The sequence below is a fragment of the Lissotriton helveticus genome, chromosome 1_1 (assembly GCF_964261635.1).
Source record: "Lissotriton helveticus chromosome 1_1, aLisHel1.1, whole genome shotgun sequence".
NCBI classification, from domain to species: Eukaryota; Metazoa; Chordata; class Amphibia; order Caudata; family Salamandridae; genus Lissotriton; species Lissotriton helveticus.
This window is the reverse complement of record NC_136057.1, coordinates 1,657,644,870-1,657,669,854: the sequence shown is the minus strand read 5'-3', so window position 1 is coordinate 1,657,669,854 and position 24,985 is coordinate 1,657,644,870. Positions and strand designations below refer to the sequence as shown.

At 44.3% G+C, this 24,985-nt stretch overlaps 1 protein-coding gene across 1 annotated transcript in view; it reads left to right on the top strand.

Annotated features, from left to right (window-relative positions):
- Positions 1 to 24,985, top strand: part of LOC144829898 (retinol dehydrogenase 7-like) — a 451,309-nt gene that overhangs the window by 135,341 nt on the left and 290,983 nt on the right. The gene's annotated exons all lie outside the window — the stretch shown is intronic.

Genomic DNA, 24,985 nt, shown 5'->3' with positions numbered 1-24,985 from the left:
CTTTATATTTGGATAAGGCCCCTGTGTGAATGTCAAAAGATTCCTGTAACTTGAAGAGTTAACTGTCTGACACCGGCTTTGTAAAGAACGAAAAGCTTCACAAATACACCCACCCGAGTTATAAATTCTAATCCTTTCTGACCCTACTTGTCAGTTAATTACAGATTTATGAGACAGCTGGACGAAGCGAAGGCATATGGAGAGCTTTTCTCTTTGTTCGTAATATCTATTTCCTATTAGCAGCGTGATATGGAAAATTAATGTGCTCTTCAACCATTTGGATTACAAACTGTTTTTTTTAAATTGGTAAATAAAAGATTTATTTCACCTTGCATCTATAACGCAGCAGTTCAACGGTCTTGTTTCCATTCAAAATTGGCAAGAGCGTGCAGCCAGCGCATTCAGTGGGCCCGTGCAGCTAATATTACGTAGAAGACACTGCGCAGTAGCTTTGAGGTGCATATACGTGCCAGTAACCACCCTGCACAACGCAGAAAACGTGCAGCCATCTTAATTTGGCACAGTGCTTCAAAATATTATTTTACAATTCAGCACGACTTTACAATTAGTCATCTTCTCTACCGGATGTTACTTCATCAATTTCAGCGCTACTGCTTAGTCCTGTTTTTAAATCTTCGAAGTTTTAATTCTGTTGGCACGAAATAAATAAAATAGGTTAGCGCCACATATGATCTTCATATTGAAATGTTGTGCTGTTTCTTCAAAGTGTTTCATGGTATTCAGGATCACAATTTCTTCATGAGGAAAAATACAAGAAGTGCTCTTATGATTTTCATATTTCAGCGCAGGTACTGTTTGAATTCTACTTGAACTACAATGCCAAGCATGTTTTCCGTTTTTCAGTTTACAGTTGTCAAGTTCTATCAGCACCAATTATTTATTAATAACATGTCTCAACTGCGAATCCTCTGCGCTGATGCACACAGCTTGTATCATCTTTTAATGTGTTTAAGTGCTTTGACAATGGTGATAACTTCTATTGTTTTAGTTATTAATCATCACATTTTGATAGTGAGATTTCTTCCACTTATCTCTGTTTCAAATGTTCTTGAATGTGATATATTGTCATATGAACTAATCTTTATGCTGTGATGCCTTTTAAAATGAAATCTTGCATTGTAATATTAGATTACTACAAGTATGATTATAAATTATTTATACAATTATTTATTCAAAGTTTAACTTGATGATGATACTTATTCTTAATGAATTCAACAATTTGTGAATAATTTATGAATAGACACTATTTGTCTACACCTAGCGGTATAAAATGAAATTTAATGTCATTATTCAATGTATGCATTTTATCAGTGGACACTATTTGTCTACGCCTATTGGTTTAAGATGATATATACTATTATTAATTAATTTATGCATATTTTATGTGTAGACACAATTTGTCTAAAACTGTCGGGTTAAAATGATAATTTTATCATTATTTAATTGATGCATGCTTTATTAATGGACAATATTTATGTCTACAGCTGCCGGTATAAAATAAGAAATTTTGACGTCATTCTTTGAATTTAGCGCTGTTTTATGATAGTTTTGCTCGAGCTCTCTCTCTATATTAATATTATATCTTCTTTTTACGTAAAATAGTTTTAATACTCTTAATTAATTCCTGTACGTAGACGTACGTCACATGGAATTTTAGTTTTATGATATTCGTGATACTCAAACTTATATACTTTTACAATATTGCTCTAATTTATAATTCTTGCGGATTACATTTCCTTGTTCAGATTAGGTGTCATTCATTTCACCTTTACTTGAATTCCTTATTATATTTTTTTTTTTTTGGTTATATCTCTCACAACCTGATTCATAGTTTCACAATTACGCCAGTCTGGCCAATTGGTGTGGTTAACGATCCTGTGAACCATGTATTCGATGTTCTTCTCCTTATTATTGTTTTTCTACAATAGGAAAAGGAGATGTGTGTTCCTTATACTTTGTATTTCATCTCTTTACCTTATCTACCTTATCTATAATGTTCCTCTTATGGACATATCTATTATAGATTTTCATTAGTTCTGTTTTCCTACATAATTACTAAGCCTGAGCGGCCAGCTACGCTCTGTGCACGGAGTGCACGGAGTGCCGCCTCCTACGCATTTTGCGTAGCCGGCGTAGCCAGGCGGCACTACGCGCGCTCCGCAGACGGAGCGTAGCCGGCCGCCACCCGCCTCCCTCCCGCCCTCCCTAAATACATAAATAAATGTATAAAAAGCTTTTTAAAACACTTACCTTGTCTGCCGCGTCCCCGGGGCTCCCTCTCGCCGTCCCGCAATGCGCGCCGCCATTTCGGATCCTAATGCGCATGCGCGGGCGGCCGCGCATGCGCATTTCTCATGAGGAATGCGCATGCGCGGCCGCCCGCGCATGCGCATTAGGATCCGATTCGGTGGCGGCGCGAACGGCGGGACGGCGAGAGGGAGCCCCGGGGACGCGGCAGACAAGGTAAGTGTTTTAAAAGCTTTTTATAGGGTTAATCGTGTGGTGCCCGTGATTCAGTCTGCGAGTGGTGAGAAAGTGATAGATCCGACCGCCATTGTTGATCGTTTTGCGGAATATTTCCGTGTGGTATATGCTCCCGTGTCTGTGAGGGATGTTGACGACTCCCGCCTTCTTCTGCGTGATATCGCTTTGCCCTGTGTCACCGACTTGGACCGTATTGCTTTGGACTCCCCTTTTACGAATGATGAGATAGCCAATGCAGTTCGATCGCTCCGTTCGGGCAAAGCACTGGGCCCGAACGGTTTGCCTATTGAGTTGTACAAATTATGCCCCGATAAGGTGGCGCCGTATCTCCGCGCCATGTTTCTAGAATCTCGTGAGCGGAACATGCTTCCCTATGATCAGCGTCTGGCGACAATCGTCGTCATTCCCAAAGAGGGTAAACCACGTGACCTCTGTTCCTCGTATAGGCCCATATCCCTATTAAACGTTGAACCTAAGGTGTTGGCTAAACTTTTGGCGACCCGTCTCCTTTCGGTTCTTGGAGAGTTGGTCCATCCGGATCAGTCTGGCTTTATCCCGCATCGCAACACTGCTCTGAATTTACGTCGCCTTCACGGCGCGCTGGCGAGGGCGGGGCTTTTGACTGAACCGGCCATTTTGGCGTCCCTAGATGCCTCCATGGCCTTTGATACTGTGGAGTGGCCCTATTTATGGGCGACACTTGAGAAATTCGGATTCGGGTGCGAGTTTATTAGCTGGATTAGGCTGTTGTACGCGGAGCCTCTGGCGCAAGTTGTAGTGAACGGCAGAGTGTCGGCCCCCTTTTCCTTGGGCAGGGGTACCCGTCAGGGCTGCCCCTTGTCCCCTCTGTTGTTCGCGCTCGCTCTTGAACCGTTGGCGGCCTGGCTCCGTTGGGAACCGTCCCTTAAAGGTATTCGTTGGGCCCCGGACTTCGAAGACCGCGTCTCGCTTTATGCGGACGACATCCTCTTGTATCTTACTTCCCCTCGCAAGTCTCTATCTGTTTTATTTGACGTTCTTGCGTCCTTTGGCGCTAACTCAGGCCTCGTCATCAACTGGTCTAAATCCTGTGTATACGTTTTGTCTGGTATCTTGCCTCCGTTGCCGAGTAGACTTCCTCTTCAGGTGGTCCGGGATGGTTTCAAATACTTGGGGGTGTTCGTTACCTTGGATCCGTCCCTTCGTTTTGATCGTAATCTCCTTCCCCCGTTGCTTAGGCTCCGTTTGGACGTTGCCCGCTGGCGCAAACTTCCCCTGTCTCCACTGGGTCGGGCGGCCCTGTTTAAGATGATGTCACTACCGCGGTTTCTCTACGCTCTCCAGAATTATTATGACCCTATCCCCAAGACCTATTTTCGGGAGATTGAGAGCCTTCAGAGGCAACTTATTTGGGATGGGCGACCGCGCATTGCTCTCGCTAAACTTTCCATCCCGTGGTACGATGGGGGCATGGCGCTCCCCGACATTAAGAGATACTACTGGGCTTCCCATCTGTCCGCTATTAATCACGCTATGTTCTCTCCGGGTCGTAATCCGGCGTTTGAGATGGATAAACTTCAGCTTCCAGGAGGTGACTTTAATAGAGTGCTCTATTCTCGCTCCGCTGGGCGCCATCTTGTGGGACCTACTTTGACTGCTTTGACTGTGTGGCGTGCTGCGAATGTGAGCCTGGGCTGGGAGGATCGCTTGACGTTGGCGACGCCGCTTTATGCTTCAGAACGTCTGGGCGGTCTTTGGTCTTCCAAGGGTTTCGACCGTTGGGACTTGATTGGGATCTCTAAAGTGGGGGATGTATATTCAAAGGGTTCGGTGCGCCCGTTTCAGGCCCTCCAGGCTGACTACGGCCTGAGTAGTCGGGAATTCTTTCGTTACTTACAGATCAGGCACGCTTTGGTTTCGGTGTTTGCTCCTGGTGAGATTCCGCCTGACTCTTCCCCACTTGAAGACCGTATCCTTGACGAACATCTTCCTGATAGCACTATCTCCCTGATTTATAAAAAGTTGATTAACAATCGGACTGACTTATTGGCCCGGCTTCGGGAACAATGGATGGGAGATGGGTTGGAACTTGATGATGAGGATTGGCAATCGGCCCTCTCCTCTCCGAAGGAGGTGGCTATACCGGCTCGACTCCGTTTGGTCCAATTGAAGATCCTTCATCGGGTGTACGTGACGGGACCGTGACTGATGGTGATGGGCTTTTCCTCCGATGGTCTGTGTAAGCGTGGATGTGGTTTGCGTGCTACTTTCCTGCATATTCTTTGGGAGTGCCCGATGGTGGCTGCTTTTTGGGTGGCCGTGCTTGATCTGATGACTGTGGTGACGGGGATATCCTTGCGACCGGAACCTCGTCGCTGTCTTTTGAATGTTTGGGAGCCCACGGACTATTCGGTGGCACAGACTAGATGGGCCACCCTGGGTTATATGATCGCGAAGCGAGATATTGCGCAACTCTGGGGGGCCTCCAGGCCCCCTGCCCTCTCGCAATGGGAGGATAATATGGATTGGTCCATGTTCCGTGAGAAAACTGTTTATGTGGCCAGGGGTAGACCCAGGGCATGGGTGAAGGTGTGGGGTCAATGGAACGAATACCGTGGCGACATTTGTACTCCCCCCCTTGTGGACACTGTCGAGATTACTCTATCCCCCTAGGCTGGCGTTCCCGGAATCTTCATATAGGGACTGAGCTGGTGTCACCGGCTCTTCCCCCCTTCTTCTTCCTGGTCTCTGCCCCCCTCCCCCCCCCCCCGCTCCATACTCCTTAGTGCTTAGGATATTATTATTGCACCTCCGTTGCTGTCCCCCCCTTGCGTCCCTTGGGCTGACCTTCAGTGATACACTCTCGCCTTTTTGTATGTTTGTTCTTTCATTTATATAAAACCTGTTTTGGTCCTGTATATAATGTGGAGTATTGCATTTTTGATTGACGGTTACCTCTGCGGCTTATGTGATATGTCTCTCCTCCTTTTTAGCGGCTGGCCCGTGTGGTTGTAGGCCCATCCTTGTACATTTCTGCTTGCTCAAATAAAGGTTTTTAATAAAAAAAAAAAAAAAAAAAAAAAAAAAAGCTTTTTATACATTTATTTATGTATTTAGGGAGGGCGGGAGGGAGGCGGGCGGCGCGGAGTGGGGCTACGCGGAGTGCACGGGTGGCCGTAGTTGTGCGCCCACTTCACGTAGCTCCGCGGAGCCCCACTCCGCACACTACGCCCAGGGTTAATAATTACTCCTTCCTATTTAATACATACCGTTATTCACATTTCTCTTCTCAAGTGTAAGAAAAGGAGATATGTTGTATAGTGTATTCTAATCTCCCTATCTGTCATCTATCTTCTCATGCTTTACAACTTGCCTGTATTTAGAATGTTATAGATGTCATAGAATACTTACTAGAGATGAGCCTTCACTTGATGATGGAAGGCTGAGCATCCAGGAGGACAGCTCCTGGTGGGGCTAACTTAATTACTTATTCAACCATTTAACTACCATCTTGGTTCACCTGTACCATCTGTAACTTCAGCTACAATAAATAACAACTTGGAACTACACCTGACTCCATGAAGATTATTACATTATTACAATTAGCTTACATAACGGGACTAAACAAAGTCAACAACATGCCTCTCAAGTACCTGTGAAGCGATAACAAGCTGTGTGCTTTTGTTTCCTCTTCGTTGCATTTGCATTTAAGAGTGAAGTTTTAGGCAGCATCCAGTCAGAATACTCAATCAAAAAGAGGCCCAATGACCCCTTACCTTGCCTTTATCTTTTAGCCCAGCTGGAGGGGAACATAAAAGAGACCCCTTGCCGCCTGCATGTTGCTGCTGGGAATGAAAAGCAGACAACGTACAGGCGGTGCAGAACGTGTCTGTGGCGTTTTGGAGATGAGCACGTAGGGTTTAGTGCACCTCAGCCACAGCACATCCAAAGCAACTGCCACCAATCCAATACCCCAACATTCCTAAACCATGTACATTCTACTCATGACATTCTACTTATGTCATAAGTAGGTAGAACTAAACAAAAGACTATAACATGTCACAGTATCTGAAAATTACACTGGGACAAGTTGAGCATATTTCAGTGGGGCCCAACTTCTTGGCATGGTGGATGATGTTAATCCTGTGAAAATAGTGGGTGTACCGGCGTGTACCCCGACTTGTATCCTGTAATTTGATGACATTACTCTGAAGTTTAGCGATATTTCTGGGTCCATTTTAGATACTCAAGTTGCAATAAGATGATTTTCTTTGAATTTAACAATATACCTTTATTAATGTGCTTTAGTTTGCCATGAAGTAAGCCCCTTAAAATACACGGAAGAGCCGCATATCAGCAAGCTGAGACTGTAGGAGTGGGAAACAAAAGCAAACTGAAGCCTTAACAGTCTCAATCCTGTGAATAATGCGATTGGGGAAGTTTGCCTTCTAGCCAGGAAAACACCACTCATCTGCTACTTCAGGACTTGCACAGAAGGCCTGGAAGTGGTGGCCCGGATGTACATACAATGTTACCCAATAATTTTCATGGTTGGCACCGGAAGTTGCCGCCGTGCTACACTGCCACTGTCCTGAGTTTAGCATGCTGCAGACCAAGAGCTGTGGGTTCAGGCTTCGTTTTCAGTGTTTCCCTACTAGAACAAGATGGGGACTGCAACAGCATATGAGGAGCAAGGAAGGTAGCACATTTATAGTTGTTTTTGAGCATCTGACAACCTCTTAATAAGCCTAATCACCAAAATGCACAAAATAGTAAAACAAGGCTGTGTATACAAGTTCCTTATAATAAAAGGCAACCCTCTTTTATTCCATGCATTCTAGTGTTAAAAGATAACCTCTCTGCTCTCCGTATCGCAGTCAATCCTCCATTTCCTTGTTCGTTTCTCATTCCTCTGTGCTGTTGCTAACCCCTCGGCTCCCAGTGGCCGCTCAACTCTTGTGCACTTTTGCAAGACTCACAGCTCATAGCTACTTCAGGCTTCCCAGCTCTTTCAGTTCTCTCATATCTATCCAGATGGGGATCCTTTGTCTTGCAGTAATGCTCATCCACCAGCTACAGAGCTTACCCATCTGCTGTGCAGCACTTAGAAACAGAAGCGTGAAGTGCCACATACAAAAGCTATTGTCTAACCTGAATATACTGCCACGGCCGCCTTTAGCGCTATAGGCACTGGTGCGGAGATATTTTTTCGCAACCCTGCAATAACCTTGTCCGGGTGTGATAAAAAAATGGAAAACAAGTAGTTAAACCTTGGCACTTGTTAAAATGGGCAACGCAAGAGCCTGGAAAGTGCTGGAACTGCTCTATGTGATTTGCAAAAACAGTATTTAGCCCTGCAGTACATTATAATGTGTTTAGAATTCGGTGTACGTGAGTGGAGGAGAGTTGGGCTCAATCTCCTCCCAGCTCCAGAGCAGAGAGCCAGCCTCTCCCAGCCACTGCTCATGCAGAGAGGGGGGAGTCCCTAGAAAGCACTAGAATGCAGAGGATGTCTGAGCTGAGTTCCAAGAGCCTGGAAAGCACAGATTGCCGGGCTGGCATTTTGCAGCGTAAATTGTGATTCTCTTATTATCATGACAAGAGAATCTGGATTTCATTAAAGACACAGAGGCTAACATTATGTATTTTTCTATTAATGTAACTCCAAGCAGCCACTTGAAAGCATTACATCGCAAAGTGAAAAAGTTCTTGAACATAATCTTCAGTCTATACAATAACCATGAGCACAGAACAGTCTGCCTCTTTTAAATGTGTAGAAATAGGGAAAAGTTCCAAATGGATTTATTTTTCTTCTTGTTGCTCTTCTTCTTTAAAACCAATAAGAACATAAGCAAAGGAAAACTCTGGAATTCCAAATTTCGGATGATGAATCAATTATGAAGAGTCACCTAAAATAAAGAGAGGTATAAGTACTCCATTTTTCGGATTGACAGGTAAAAAGAGGAGACAAGCAATAACATTCTATACGTCAAAATGTTATTGTAATAAACCATTTAAAGACACTATGGGGGTCCATTACGATGCCGGGCAAAAGTCTGCCCGCCACCGTAAAGTAATGCAGGACCGACCGTCTGTCAGGGGTGCGGCGGTCCTGCACCTGCAATTAGGATGCCACCACCATTGTGGTGGCGGCAGCCCCCATACCCAGCATTGTGGCGGGCGGTGCTCACAGCACCGCCCGCCACAATGCTGGGAATGCATGTTGTGCATTGGCATGTACAAGGTGACAGGCACCGCGCGGTGCCTGCCACCTTGTCCATGCCAATGCAGGGGGGTACCATAGGTACCCCCAAGTGCACCCCCCACCCCCGCTATGGGCACCCAACAGTAAAGAGCACAAGCCTTTCCATGGCGGCAATGCCACCATGTTATGGCCTTTTTCCGCCCGGTCGACGGTCTTTCCATCTGCCGCGGACCCCCCCAAACTTCCTAATGTGGCAGGGGGGTCATTCATGGCAGGATAGCAGGCGGATCGCCCCTGCCAGGCCGGCAGTGGCTACCACTGGCCCAGAGGGGCCATCCGCTCGCCATCCTAATGGGCGCCTATATTGTGAAAAATATAGCATTTACTTAAACAGAATAAAAGGTAACCACCCTTGGGAAGGGACGTGTGGGATAATGTTAGCCTCCATATCTTTAATGAAATACAGATTCTCTTGTCATGATAATAGGAGAATCACAATTTCATTACAAGACCGGAGGCTACCATTATGCATGTTGGTAGCGTTGTAAGACTACATCAGACATATGTTCAATCGGTTTGCAGTAGTGTTGTGCAAAGGTCTTTGCATTAGACCAGTCAGCTGCCTAGAGAATGTCGTCCACCTTACCTCCAGTCCAGAAGGATTTACTGGCCATAGCACCTCTGAGGGAGTGTGCTTGGAATTTCTTTAAATCAATGCCTGCTAATTTCATTGCAGATTTAACCCATCTGGCTGAAGAAGCAGAAGTTATGGCTTTAACAAGTTTGACAAAGTATCTGAGTAGTTGACTTACACTTTATTCTTTCATGCAATCTACAACAGAGAGTTTCTTGCATAAGTCAAAACGAGGATAAAAAATTGAATCCAACATAGTTTTAGTTCTTCTAATTATCTCAAATTTAACACCCAACATATTGTAAGATCTGTTGGTGACTTCAAGGGCTTTGACATTCGAAATCCGTCTGCAGGATATTAGGCACAACAAGGTTGCGAGTTTAATGGAAAGGTTTTTCCTACCAAGCTGTCTGTTATTCAGCCAATTTGTGAAAAAGATCTAAAATTGCTTTAACGTCCTTCAGTGTCTGATACTTAGGTTTAGGGGGTCTCCTTAATCTAATACTTTTTAATACTCTACAAACTATGATGTTCTTACATACCGTTGTTCCATTGACTAGAATATGACCTGCAGAGATAGCCTATTTATGACTATTAAGCGTTCTATAAGTGAGATTCCTTTCGAACTGATCTACAAGGAAGTTTACTATGTGTACGATAGTAGCCTCCATGGAATCCAAGTTCCTCTCCAGGCACCAACATAGCCATTTTCGCCAGATGTTGTTATACCTATAGTGCATACCAGGGGCCCATGACTCTCTGAGCAGAGTAGCAGCTGATGACGAAATTCCAGACACTTCATTGGATTTCCTGACACTTTCCTTGCGAGAAGATTCAAACTCCCTGTCTGTACTAGGGGATGATCTCTTCCATCTCCGCCTGTTAGGAGCTCCCTCTCAGCTGAACTCAAAAAGGGAATGTTGCAAGCTAATTCCAGCGTCATGGGGATACATGCCTGAGATGGCCGAAAGGGAGTTATTAGTACTAGAGAGCATTGTTCCTTTCTCACTTTCTGTAGGACTCTCTGCATCATGGAAAAAGGAGGAAAGGCGTATGCTTGGATTTCTTTCCAGCACTGGAGAAAAGTGTTTACTGCAAGAGCACCCGGGTCTGGCATGCAGCTGAAGTAGTTCTCTAACTGGAAGGTTAGTCTGCTTGTGAACCGGACTACTTCTAAGGGGCCACACAATAGATTGAGGGCTGTGACATTCTAGTTGAGTTTTTTCAAACGCTGTGATCGAAGAGGAATCTTGAGTTTCAATCTGCAGACACGTTTACCTTCCCTGGGAGGTATTCTGCTTTTAGGGTGATCTTGTGCTCCAGGCAAAACATCCAGAGTTTCTTGGCTAAGTTCGATAGATCTGCCGATTTTGTCCCTCCCAGACGATTTATATAGGCCACAGTAGACATATTGTTCCTCTTCAGAATGTCTGATTCCCCCTGAAGGGAAAGTTTGAAACTGATCAGAGCATACAACCCTGCAGTCTGCTCTAGGAAGTTTATATGATGCAAACTCTCTGCTGCTTGAGACCATACACCAACTGTGTTATGGTCGAAAAGACAAGCAACCCAACAATGAAGGCTCGCATCTGACTCCAGGATGAATTCTGGAGTTTGCCTAAAAATGGCATTGCCATTCCATGCATCTAAATTCTCTAACCACCAAGTCAGTTCTGATCTCGCTTCCTGATCTAGGCTTATCTGATCTCCTTACCAGAGGCCAGGCCTTAGAGCTATCATGTTTACCCTTGGAAGAGCTCTGTAATTTAAAGGTCTCAGGAAAATAGCTTGAATAGAGGAAGAAAGTAGACCCAGAAGCCTGGCTAATTCCCTTAGTGTTAGGCTCTCTTGTTTCAAAACAAACCTTATTTCCTTGCGGATTTTGGTTATTTTTGTTGAGGGAAGTGCGAGGAGGCATTTCGTTGTGTCTACGGTAAACCCCTGGAACTGCAGGGATCTGGAGGGAGTTAATATTGATTTCTCTTTGTTTATAATGAATGCCAAGCTTTCTAAGAGGTCCATACATACCTTCAGGTCTTGCAAGATTTGTGTGTGGTGTTGGGACATAATGAGAATGTCGTCCAGATATATAATAAGTCGAATCCCTCTTTCCCTTAGGAGTGAGGCGAAAGTTCTCCTTACTTTGGTGAAGCACCAGGGGGCAGATGATAGCCCCAGAGGAAGAGCTTGAAATTGGAACAAATGGTTGTTCCAAACAAACTGCAGAAAGGGTTGTTGTTCTTTGCCATCAGGATGGTAAAGTAGGCTTTCTTTTAGTCTAATATGACTAACCAGTCTCCTTCCAATAACAAATTCCTCAGGAGGTGGATGCCCTCCATCTTGAAGTGTCTGTAAACTAGGAATTTGTTTAGTTCCCTGAGGTTTATAACGGGTCACCACCCTTTGTCCTTTTTCTATACAAGAAAGAGAGTGCTTACAAACCTCTTCAATTCTCATGGTACCTCTATGATTTCCCCTTTCTGGTGCACTCTTCCACTATTTTTTGTTGTTCCTTGGTCAGAGGGATGTCTCTTGGATGTGAAATTTGTGTAGGTGTTTCTATGAAGTTTATCTTGAAACCTTTGACAGTTTGCAATACACATGGATCTTGAGTGATTTTTTCCAATTCCGATAGAAGAATCTGAGTCTGCCTCCTACCTTTTGAGGAAAAGGAGAAGAGAGTAAGGTACTCACTCTGAAAGTTGTTGTTGGGTAGTCCACGAGATCTGAATCCTCTGTTACATGAACCTCTCCCTCTCTGCGGGTAGAATTGGGGGGAGTTGGATGATTAGAAGTCTCTTGAAACCTCTGACCCTTGAGTAGGGCCTTGGTTTGAGGCGACCGGAGGAAAGGCCCCTTCTTCGGCGCGTACAAAAAGATTTAGATTGAAGACACGTTTCATATTGAGCTGAGCTTTGTCGAGCGCCGTGAATGTTGAAACTTATTTGCCAAGCATTTTAATCATGTCTTCACCGAAGAGTAAACCTTTAGGGTTTTGCGAAGGTTCCTTATCTACCATATCGCTCAGCTTAGGATTTATTTTTGTAAGAACTACCCTTCTCCTTTTGGCATTGGGCTGGCGTTAGCATTTCCCAGAAGGATAATTGCTCTCTGGCTCCAACCTATATTAAGCTATGTATCGAGAGCCATCCCATTGAAATGGCATTCTTCAGCTGTGTCTATAATTCTGGCCAGAGGGCTAAGGACATTGAGAAGACGATCTTGACATGCTTTAAAAGATCTCTACATCCCCTTCCTGGGGTCTCTCCCGAGTTTGAAGAGAAACGTAAGTAGGTCGGGGTCGAGGTTGGGAGTCTGACAGACTTTTTCTTTAACAGCCCAGAGAATGTTACGTGTATCATTCTCAAGAAGAATCCTGGGCGTTTTTTTTTAATTAATTTGGCCACATGATCTGTGGCCACCATTCCAAACTTCTTAGATGCTTGATATTATAGGTTGAGAACATTTCTTCACCCAGAGGGTTAATTATGTTGTCTTTGGAAGAAGACGGGAGTTCGTCTTCGGTAGATTAACGGTTACATTCCTGATCATCTTTGTCTAGATCAAGGACATATTCATCAAAGGTGCTATTAGCCTCGTCGTCCTCCATATCATTATCATTAATATTGTAGTGAGCACTCTGATAATTTGTGCCGCTATGGACACCCATATGCGTTGTGCAGCTGTGGACACCAGTATAATTTGTGCCGCTAGGGACACCTGAGGCATTCAAGGTGCGAGGACCTCCTTTAACAGTTGAGGTGTTCAGACCTCCCATATTATTAGAGGTGCTCGGATCTCCCCTTTTACTCGGGGGGTTTAGGTATTCCATATGTTTGGTTTTCTTTAGTCTTTTCTCCCTATTTTCAGAGATGTCGTCATTGATTTGTAGAGCAGGACTTTCTGTAATGTCATCCTCCTCTGTAGGGAGGAATCTTTTGGATGATATAACTTGGATTAGAGTCTGCAACATACAAGATCTAATTTCCCTGTGAATGATTTTCTTGAAAGCTTCATTATTCATGTTAGGGGTATAGGTTAACGCATCATCCGAATCCATCTCTGACATATGATCGAGCAAGAATAGCTCGAACGCAGATATTAGCAAAACCGGTAAATAAATAGATATTTAAATTAATTTTGCGTATTTCAAATTTAATTTGAATTCATTTGAATTATTTGTTGAATAGAATGCCAACCTGATCTTAAATAAAATAATTAAATCTAATGAGGACAATAAAGGCTCTAATATAAAATGGGTTTGACCACCTTTATAAATATTTTGTTCATAAGAGTTATCTTCTTAGATTATAAGTATTGGTATTATTGCTATTAGAAAGTTGTTATGTTCTTCAATAAAAAGTATATGTACTTGTGTGTATGTAAAAGGCACCAACAGCTGATCGGGAAGGCAGAGCAACTGTCACTTTCTGCCTGTGAGACCCGATCAGCTGCTGGTGGTTGCCAGGGAACAGAGGGAACACAGGCGTTGTTCCTCGTAGTGGCAATAATTTTGAAGGAAAGCACCATGGCACCGGGATGACGCAACGTCCGCGCTGCCAGGGTACTTTGCTTTAATGGCTTCCTTCACTCTGAGATCGGAGAAGGAGCCAAATCCTACACTGGTATGAGACTCATGTCCCTGGGCATGTCTACGTTGGGGAGAGAGACGCCCACAGTCAGCTGCGTTTTCTCCCTGCTCCGCACTTGGTGAAGCATCATTTCACTCAGTGAAGCAGGAGTCTGGAATTGGGTAAGTGCTAATAAAGGTAAAGTGTGCGTCCGCGCCCGAAGGATTAAGAAAACCAGGGCTAAGCTCCGGTGAGAAGTTGAGGAGAGAGGGGGGGTGAGAAAAACTGTGACAAAGACTGATCTCCGTAAATTGGAGATCAGTAGTGAATAAAGTGTGTATGGAAAAGGGGGAAGTCACTTAAGGATATAAGAGAGCTGAAACAAGCAATAGCATGTTAGTAATTGAAAAGGCAAAGTAGATTAGTAGAGTAAAGAGAGAAGTAAAAAATTGAACTTATCTGCTTGGAGCCGCATTTAAAAGAGGCAGACTGTACTGTGCTCTTGGTTATTGTATAGACTGAAGATTCTGTTCTAGAACTTTTTCACTTTGTGATGTAATGCTTTCAAGTGGCTGCTTGGAGTTACATTAAAAGAAATATGCATAATGGTAGCCTCCGGTCTTGTAATGAAATCAAGTAGTTAAAGTGCGGCGCTCGAGAATGTGGCACCACAATAGCCTTGAAAGAGGAGCATTCTAGTCTGCCTTTTTTCAGGAAAGCAAAGAGTTAAAGCACATCGCTTGTAAAACGGACACCACAAGAGCCTGGTAAGCGCTGGAAGGGCGCGTGTGATTTGAAATAAAATATTTAGCTCAGCAGCACATTATTATGCGTGTAGAATTGGGTGAACGCACGACCACGATAAAAGCCCACATATAGTATTTTGCCATGCAGCACATTATTAAGCGTACAGGATTGGATTAACGTGCTTACACAAACAAAAGCATGCATTTTAACAAAATGCAAATGCTGTGGTAAATATAAGTGTGCCCTGCTGATACACAACCTGAGGCAAACAAATAAAAGAGTGCACCCAAAGAAACAGATTTTTTTTTTTAAAGAATAAGCTCATGTAACTGGGGCAGTCTCCTGGAAGGGTCAAAATACCAAAAGCGGAACTCATTAGGAATACTGGCCAAACAAATGCAGGCATGTATATGGGACAGGAGCTATTGGAAAAGATAGGAGGTGTTAGCATTCCCAATTCCTGATACAGCATGCCTCACATAGCAGCATATGCACTGGTTAGGCTCAACCTAAAAAATTAGTATACCTTTTGAGGTTTCACACATTTTCTGCAAAAAGATCTAGTATAAAACAGCATTGCCACAGCATATAGACGAAGTGACATCCTCTACCATTGATTCACTGTATCCGCATAATCAATTATTCCTCTGTATTGGGCTCAGGTATCCCACTTCAGCGAGTGTTTACAAGGACAGCCACATGCATCATAGATTGTTTTTGCCAGTACTCCACATTCAACAAGGCTGGTCTTCTACTTCCCCTTAGTTGGAGTTCCTGAACCCACCCATTTTGGGCAATGTCATACTTGGCAACAATTAAGGCTACCCTACCAAAAGAGGCCCAAATCGCCATTTATGTGGAGCAGTACCACACGCTGATCTAGGAAAATTTGTGAGTTTAACACCTCGCTGCAAGTTCTTTCCTGCACCCACAGAATCGCTGTAGTGCCATACAGCTCCAAACCGTATTTAACAATTTGTTAACTTCTGCCTGGCAGCAAATGCAAATGGGGGATGAATCTCGCTGAAAGTGACAATACTTCTCTCTTGTAAGGTATGCACCGTGCAGACATTTTAATTGCATTAAGCAGAATCTGGCCATATTTGAAATTACTCTTTGTCGTCAGCGCCTCAAGCCATTCTGATTCACCCAAGAAGCCAATGTCAGCCACTCACAACTCTCTGAGCTTGGGATGTGTCTGGTGTGTTGATAGCTGTAGACATATAGATACAGGAAAATGTATGTATATTCTCTAGGATGGCAATAGTGACATTAGCCTCCAGTGGATGGAGAGCTGGTGTTGAGCCTGTTTGTTTTAACCCCTTCTGTGTGTTAGACGCATAAGTGGTCATGTGGGTCAGGTGGTTCCCGAGCGTCAAACGCCATAACACAGAGAATCCCTCTGGTGCGGGCACCAGAGGGATTCCCTTTACCACCCCAGCAGCCTTGGGAGCTGGGGAATAGCTTCCCCAGCTCCCAAGGCCCCCCTCTGCTTTCCCTGAAATGACGAGCAGCGCTGATGTAATTTCAGTGAAACTGAAACTGAAATGAGCCAAGAGGCTCATTTCAGTTTCGCCTTCTATGTTCTCAGGGGGCGATCCCCAAGCAGGGATCCACCCACTAGGCACCAGGGGGGGGGGAGTGGCCCCTTGGGCTGGGGCCTTTCCTCTCCCACCCCAAAAATGGCCAAATGTAGTCTTTCTGCCCCCCCCCGGTGGGCGGAGAGGGGGCAGTAGAGCACTAGATGCCTGGGATTTTTTGGGGGGCAATTTTAGTTACGGTGGCGGCTGCCCAAAATGGTCATGCCAATGCCCCATCCCCACAAAAATTACAGCCTTTCTGCCCTCCCTGGGAGGCAGACATGGGCAGTAGCCCCCAATCTGCCCCCCACCGGGGGGCAAAATGCCCACTGGACACTAGGGATGTTTTTTGCCAATTTCACTTAGGGGTGGGGGCTTCCCAAGACAGGCATTCCATTGCCCCCACCCGCACCCTGCAAAAATTACAGTCTCTCTGCCCCCCCTGGGGGTATATGGGGGCAGTAGCCCCCATTCTGCGCCCAGGGGCAGAGAGTCCACTAGAATCCAGGAATTTCTTGGCGCAGTTACAATTAGGGGTGGGGGCTGCCCAAAACGGGCATGCCAATGCCCCCACCCCCCTGCAAAAATTACAGCCTTTCTGTTTCCCCTAGCGGGCATATGGGGGCAGTAGCCCCCAATCTGCCCTTCTGGGGGGGCAAAAAGCCCACAAGACACCAGGGACTTTTTTGCCAATTTGAATCAGTGGTGGGGGCTGCCCAAAACGGGCATGCTAATGCCCCCAACCCCCGCCGGCATAAATTCCAGTCTTTCTCCCCCCTGGCGGCATATGGGGGCATTAGGCTCCAATCTCCCCCCGGGGCAGAAAGCCCCCTAGAAACCAGGGATTTTTTGGGGTATTCTTGTAGGGGTGGGGGCTGCCCAAAATGGGCATGACAATACCCCCCCCTCGAGAAATTCCAGTTTTTGAGGTTTGCAGGAGAGTCTGGGTAGGAAAACGTTGGGGGACCCACGCAAGCCATACCTCGCTGGACTCCCCCGGGTGTCTAGTTTTCAGAAATGTGTGGGTTTGGTAGGTTTCCCTATATGGCTGTCGAGCCCAGGGCCAAAAACCCATGGGACCCCCTTGCAAAACAAGGTTGTTTTTTGATAGGTAATTTTAATGTCACCTCAATGGTTTTGTGCCCTTGCCTGTTGCGGGTTCTTGACCCATCCATGCAAGTGAGGTACCATTTTTATCAGGGGACCTGAGGGAACGCTGGGTGGTAGGAAATTTGTGGATCCATGCAGATTCCAGAACTTTCCTACACAGACATTTGCAAAAAAAAGTCATTTTTTCAGCTAAGTTTGATGTTTGCAGGGGATTCTGGGTAGGAAAATGTTGGGGGACCCACGCAAAAAATCACCACCGGAATCACGATTTAGGAATGCTCATAACGGGCGGCACAATGACACGGCTGCCACAATGGGGCTCATTGCAGAGGGGCAAATGAGGCAATGAACCGTTTGACAAAAAAATAACAGTAAGAATGCAATTAAGAAAGAGGTTATAATGCAAACAATAAGGGAAAAACATATTACAAAATGGCGGACGGATTTGCCAAGAAAAGCTCGAGTCCCGCTGGTAATTGGACTAGATAAAAATCAGCTGAGCCTAGTTATCAATGAAGTTGCCCATATAAAAAGAAGCGATTTCTGCCTAAGCCACAGATGCAGAAAGGAAGCTGACAAGGGAGGACGTCGGGCTGGATCTGTCTGATCACCAGTAAGTACTCTAAGGAACGATAGGAAATAGGGGCCTGGGAGAATAGCTTATTAAAATATTCTAATACTTTAACACTAAAAAACTGCTTTTTGACTTTTCCCCAGTTTGGAACAATTTCTTAAATTCCAACAGAGTGGGCTCTGATTGAATTATACAAAGATCAAGAGAAACCACTAGAGGAGGACCAAGAATCCTTACTAAATATAAAATTAAGGTAAGAACCTCCCATTTGGGGACAATACTCTAGTAATTAATGTAATCAATAGATTAAGTAGTGATCCTGAATATCCTGACCATATTGCAGGTCCACATGCAGGAAACTTGGACATCTGTAATAAAAAGACGTCCCCCTTACCCCGAAGAAAAGAAATTAATTTTTAATGGTAAGAAAATAATGTAACAAACGAATAAGGAAATAGCCAACATAAACATCCAAAGTACTAAGATAATATCTCTCTTTAATAGATAACTACATCGCCTACTCACACCTTACAGAAAAGAAGCAAGCAAATCCTTCTTGTAAGGTAAATATTGGCCATGGTGGAAAGGGAGGTATGGCCCTGCCCTGAAAAGATGGGGGAGGCAAGACATGTAATTTCAAGTCATGCCCATGGGGACAAGATTTAGATTATTTTTTCATTTTGTACCCAAAGGCATTGAAAGCCGAAAAAACTTACCCGGATATCCAAATAACTTGCCAGGAAGGAAATAACCCCTAGGTAAGGAACAGCATAAATAAATTGAAGCTGGTCTAGCAAATGAAAGACAAGGATAGAGCAATTATATTTCTCTCTCTCCTTAATTACAGCTTGCTCTATTTTTGGATTTGCCGAGCTTTTAATTACATAAACTATTGGAGATCCCATCCATAGCCAATAGGTATGTGCACAAGATTAATTATTTTCTGTGGGATAGGGTGCGCCCCTTCAACAGAAAGAAACGATAATGGGCAACTAAAGGAGATAGAGACTGATTGGTCGTGTGGGGTTACCAAATACTAGGGTGATGAAGTAGGAAACATTAAGATAATAATGGGATGAGTACTACCATGAGCAGGGTCTAATGGAGTGTCATTATATATTTTTTAGATGTACTTGTAAAGAGCAAAGTCCTGAAGAAGGTGCAAGATTGTGTATGTCACCCAAACGCCGCGTCGACAATTTGTTTGTTCTTCATTAACTGTAAAGTGACCAAAAAGGAAAATATTTTTTGTAATAAATCTTGTTTTTGTATGATTTTAATGACGTTTTTTTTACACTTGTGATTACTGAATTAGAAATTATGTACATTATGACCTTAGTAGTATACTGATATTTTAATAACAATTTTTCAATAAATGATTGAATTTTAAGCTCATGAGTGTTAAGGTGCTCTTACTAAAGAACTGTTTCAAAGAAGTCTGTACATTTGGTAACTCTAGCATTGACTCTACTTATGGTTGCTGGGGAGGGCGCATGAAACTCTAAGGACCCATTAGGATCATCATCCTTGATAAAATGTGGAAAAGGGAAATTTGCTGCTGTTTTTTGGGGGACCCACGCAAGCCGTACCTTGCTGGATTCCCCCGGGTGTTTAGTTTTCAGAAATGTGTGGGTTTGGTAGGTTACCCGAGATGGCCGCTTACCCCGTGGCCAAAAACTCATGGGACCCCCATGCAAAACCAGGTTGTTTTGTGATAGGTAATTTCATGTCGCCTCACAACGTGTGACATCACACGTGGCATCAGAGGAAGTGACCTCACTGGAAGTGACATCACTAGAAGTGACAACAGATATTAAGACCTCACACATTTGTTTATCAGATATATCACAAGTACATTTAAGCGCATTATGAGATTTAACAAACTAGATTTTGCTTTGGGGTTGAACTAAAAAAAGTGGCGCAATCCCGACACAAAATCTAAGCCTCAGGTAATAGATTTTTTTTTTTAAACTCTCCCACAAAGAAATTGACAACAAGGAGAAGCATGATAGTAGATCTGTTCTACTTAATTGGTTGCAAAGTCTGCATTTTAAAATATTTTATGGGGTTAAGACATCTGCTGCAGAGGTGCCCAGTAAATATCAGGGAGTAATAATTAGGGTGAGATACCTCTAAAGGTTAAAGCATTTGTTGGAGGGATCTGTGTTTTGTGTAGTCCCACATCTGAAAAAAAGAAAAAAGTAGTATATAAGATTAATATTTACTTTCAACACAGAGCTCCTTTCGTTACTTTCAGTTCATAAATAGTAATCCTTCTAATAAAGCACTGTGTTATATGAAGTATAAGTGACTCCTACACATTGTAACCCTCACAGACTCATGCAACACATCTTGTACATTGTTTAACACACTTACATATTTTATTTCAGTGTGTATGTTATGTAAATGGCTCTAACATCCTGAGTAGCACTATAAAAGAAATAAAATAGTGCTATTTAAATTATTATGTGTGTAAATATTGTGACAGACCAACACATCTGACAATCTTACAATGCATTAGCTTACATAACGGGAATAAACAAAGTCAACAACATGCCTCTCAAGTACCTGTGAAGCGATAACAAGCTGTGTGCTTTTGTTTCCTCTTCGTTGCATTTGCATTTAAGAGTGACGTTTTAGGCAGCATCCAGTCAGAATACTCAATCAAAAAGAGGCCCAATGACCCCTTACCTTGCCTTTATCTTTTAGTCCAGCTGGAGGGGAACATAAAAGAGACCCCTTGCCGCCTGCATGTTGCTGCTGGGAATGAAAAGCAGACAACGTACAGGCGGTGCAGAACGTGTCTGTGGTGTTTTGGAGATGAGCACGTAGGGTTTATTGCACCTCAGCCACAGCACATCCAAAGCAACTGCCACCAATCGAATACCCCAACATTCCTAAACCATGTACATTCTACTCATGACATTCTAATTATGTCATAAGTAGGTAGAACTAAACAAAAGACTATAACATGTCACAGTGTCCAGTATCTGAAAATTACACTGGGACAAGTTCAGCATATTTCAGTGGGGCCCAACTTCTTGGCATGGTGGATGATGTTAATCCTGTGAAAATAGTGGGTGTACCGGCGTGTACCCCCGACTTGTATCCTGTAATTTGATGACATTACTCTGAAGTTTAGCGATATTTCTGGGTCCATTTTAGATACTCAAGTTGCAATAAGTTGATTTTCCTTGAATTTAACACTATGCCATTATTAATGTGCTTTAGTTTGCCATGAAGTAAGCCCCTTAAAATACACGGAAGAGCCACATATCAGCAAGCTGAGACTGTAGAAGTGGGAAACAAAAGCAAACTGAAGACTTAACAGTCTCAATCCTGTGAATAATGTGATTGGGGAAGTTGGCCTGCTAGCCAGGAAAACACCACTTGTCTGCTACTTCAGGACTTGCACAGAAGGCCTGGAAGTGGTGGCCCGGATGTACATACAATGTTACCCAATAATTTTCATGGTTGGCACCGGAAGTTGCCGCCGTGCTACGCTGCCACTGTCCTGAGTTTAGCATGCTGCGGACCAAGAGCTGTGGGTTCAGGCTTCGTTTTCAGTGTTTCCCTACTAGAACAAGATGGGGACTGCAACAGCATATGAGGAGCAAGGAAGGTAGCACATTTATAGTTGTTTTTGAGCATCTGACAACCTCTTAATAAGCCTAATCCCCAAAATGCACAAAATAGTAAAACAAGCCTGTGTATCCAAGTTCCTTATAATAAACGGCAACCCTCTTTTATTCCATGCATCCTAGTGTAAAAGATAACCTCTCTGCTCTCCGTATCGCACAAAACCTAGTCATGCCTCACAAGAACAGAACATACTTAAAAACCTATGCACCAAACTCTCACTAGCGGACCCATGGCGACTACAACACCCGAGCGCCAGAGAGTACACTTTCTACTCGCACCCGCACAACTCATACAGCAGGATAGACTACTTACTCATGTCCAACACACACACACACCTGACTGACACGACGGAAATAGGACCCATCACAATTTCAGACCACGCACACGTATCCCTCTCCCTGAGTGGCAAGCATAACGAAACACCGAGCAGGAGATGGCGCCTTAACAGTGACATACTCGAAAACCCTGCCAATATCACGGAAATAGAGGAAGCGATCAAAGAATATCTCGAATTTAATGACACAGCTGACACAGGGCCAGCGACACTATGTGACGCGCTTAAAGCAACAATAAGAGGGAAACTCATAAACATCAAAGCACGCATGAACAGGGGCAGAAACAAAAAAATTAAGGAACTGGAGGAGCAGATCAAGGGGTTAGAAAGGAACCACACGGCCAACCTAACAGATAGGAACACACTCACAACGCTAACAAAGACAAAATATGAGCTAAACAGAATCCTAAGCGAGAGGGCATCCACGTGGATCAACAAATACAAATCCATAAACTTATGCTCGGCGAACAAAGCAGGGAAGGCCTTAGCAGGCTACCTGAAAGCCAAGCAAAGGCAGCACTGCATAGCCACAATAACAGACGCAGACAATAAAACACACACAGCGAATAAACATATCCTCGAAACATTCAGGAAGTTCTACAAAGAACTATACACAGCGGACACATCGCTAGATGCGGACGGCGGGGCAAGCCTGCTGGGAGGCCTGGACCTACCCAGTATAAGCGACGAACAAAGAGAGGCCCTAGACCAAGATATAACTAAAGCGGAGGTTGGGATGGCCATAGACTCACTAAAACCCAACAAGGCCCCAGGACCAGATGGCTTCACAGCCACCTTCTATAAACAATTCCAACCGCTACTCAAAGACACACTTGTCAGAGTATTCCGAGCATGTGCAGAAAACGGAAATATGACAGACTCAATGGTGGAGGCAAACATTATTGTCATCCCCAAAGAAGGGAAGGACCCCCAATTCCCTCACAACTACAGACCAATCTCTCTAATTAACGTGGACTGCAAAATCTATGCAAAAGTCATGGCCGCCAGACTAAATGCACTTCTCCCCGCGCTCATACACAAATCTCAGGTGGGCTACCTGGAAAACAGACTATCGCAAGACAACACCAGATTGCTATGCCACCTAATCAACCGAACGGCCAACAGCGCGGAAAAGGCGGTCATGATCGCCTTGGATGCGGAAAAAGCTTTCGACAGAGTCTCATGGCCCTTCCTCAACCAATGCATGCTCAAATTTGGTCTAGGCGAGAAATACAGGGGTATGGTCATGTCCCTGTACAAAAACCCCCGGGCGCGAGTGGTAGTTAACGCAGCCACATCAGACACACTCATACTAGAGAGAGGGACAAGGCAAGGCTGCCCCCTATCACCGGGTCTATTCCTGCTCGCCCTGGAACCACTCCTCCACATGATCAGGTCAAATGACCGGATCACGGGGGTGCAGATAGAGGGGCAAGCCTTCAAGTTAGCGGCATACGCAGACGATATTCTGATCACCACAAACAACCCAGAACAGTCAATTAAGGCACTCGTGCAAACAATAGAGGAGTATGCACATGTCTCAGGCTATAAGCTCAATAGGGAGAAATCCGAGTGCAAACCGATGAACTGCCACACAACCAAGGATGTCCTGGGTGCATCCGGCCTAGCATGGCAAACAAAACCCCTAAAATACCTAGGCCTCCTTTTCGGAAGGGACTTAAGGGCAACACTGGACCATAACGAGGAAGCGATGCTAAAAAAAATTAAGTCCAAGCTGGACACATGGAGCCCCAAATTCATAAGCTGGTGGGGTAGGATAGAAACTATAAAGATGATGGTTACCCCCATGCTAAACTACTTGCTTTCCATGCTGCCTCTCACACTCACACCCGAATTCCACAAACGCCTAGACAAAAGCATCAACATATTCCTCTGGGGAGGGAAAAAACCAAGAATGAGCCTAGCGAAACTCAGACTTAGAAAAGAACAAGGCGGACTGAACCTCACAAACTACAAAGCCTTTCAGAAGGCGTCCCTGGCAAAACAGGGTCTGCACTGGATCGCCCCCGCACCAGATTACACGCCGGTGTGGCTGGACCTGGAAAGGTGTCTTCTGGGTGGCGCAGACCCAATCATGGCCCTCACGGCCCACAAGCACCCAGAAGCCAGAAACGCAATAATTCACAACACAAAGATAGCGTTGTTAAGAGTAGACAGGGAAATGGCAGTGAGTATCAAAGGTACCAAATGGGAATCTCTGTGGCATAACACCAAAGTCACATACAAAGGGAAAACACTAGACAGCATGGTATGGCGAAGCAGAGGCATCACCACGCCTTCGCAACTATTTCCTTGCGGATTTTGGTTATTTTTGTTGAGGGAAGTGCGAGGAGGCATTTCGTTGTGTCTACGGTAAACCCCTGGAACTGCAGGGATCTGGAGGGAGTTAATATTGATTTCTCTTTGTTTATAATGAATCCCAAGCTTTCTAAGAGGTCCATACATACCTTCAGGTCTTGCAAGATTTTTGTGTGGTGTTGGGACATAATGAGAATGTCGTCCAGATATATAATAAGTCGAATCCCTCTTTCCCTTAGGAGTGAGGCGATAGTTCTCCTTACTTTGGTGAAGCACCAGGGGGCAGATGATAGCCCCAGAGGAAGAGCTTGAAATTGGAACAAATGGTTGTTCCAAACAAACTGCAGAAAGGGTTGTTGTTCTTTGCCATCAGGATGGTAAAGTAGGCATTCTTTTAGTCTAATATGACTAACCAGTCTCCTTCCAATAACAAATTCCTCAGGAGGTGGATGCCCTCCATCTTGAAGTGTCTGTAAACTAGGAATTTGTTTAGTTCCCTGAGGTTTATAACGGGTCACCACCCTTTGTCCTTTTTCTATACAAGAAAGAGAGTGCTTACAAACCTCTTCAATTCTCATGGTACCTCTATGATTTCCCCTTTCTGGTGCACTCTTCCACTATTTTTTGTTGTTCCTTGGTTAGAGGGATGTCTCTTGGATGTGAAATTTGTGTAGGTGTTTCTATGAAGTTTATCTTGAAACCTTTGACAGTTTGCAAGACACATGGATCTTGAGTGATTTTTTCCAATTCTGATAGAAGAATCTGAGTCTGCCTCCTACCTTTTG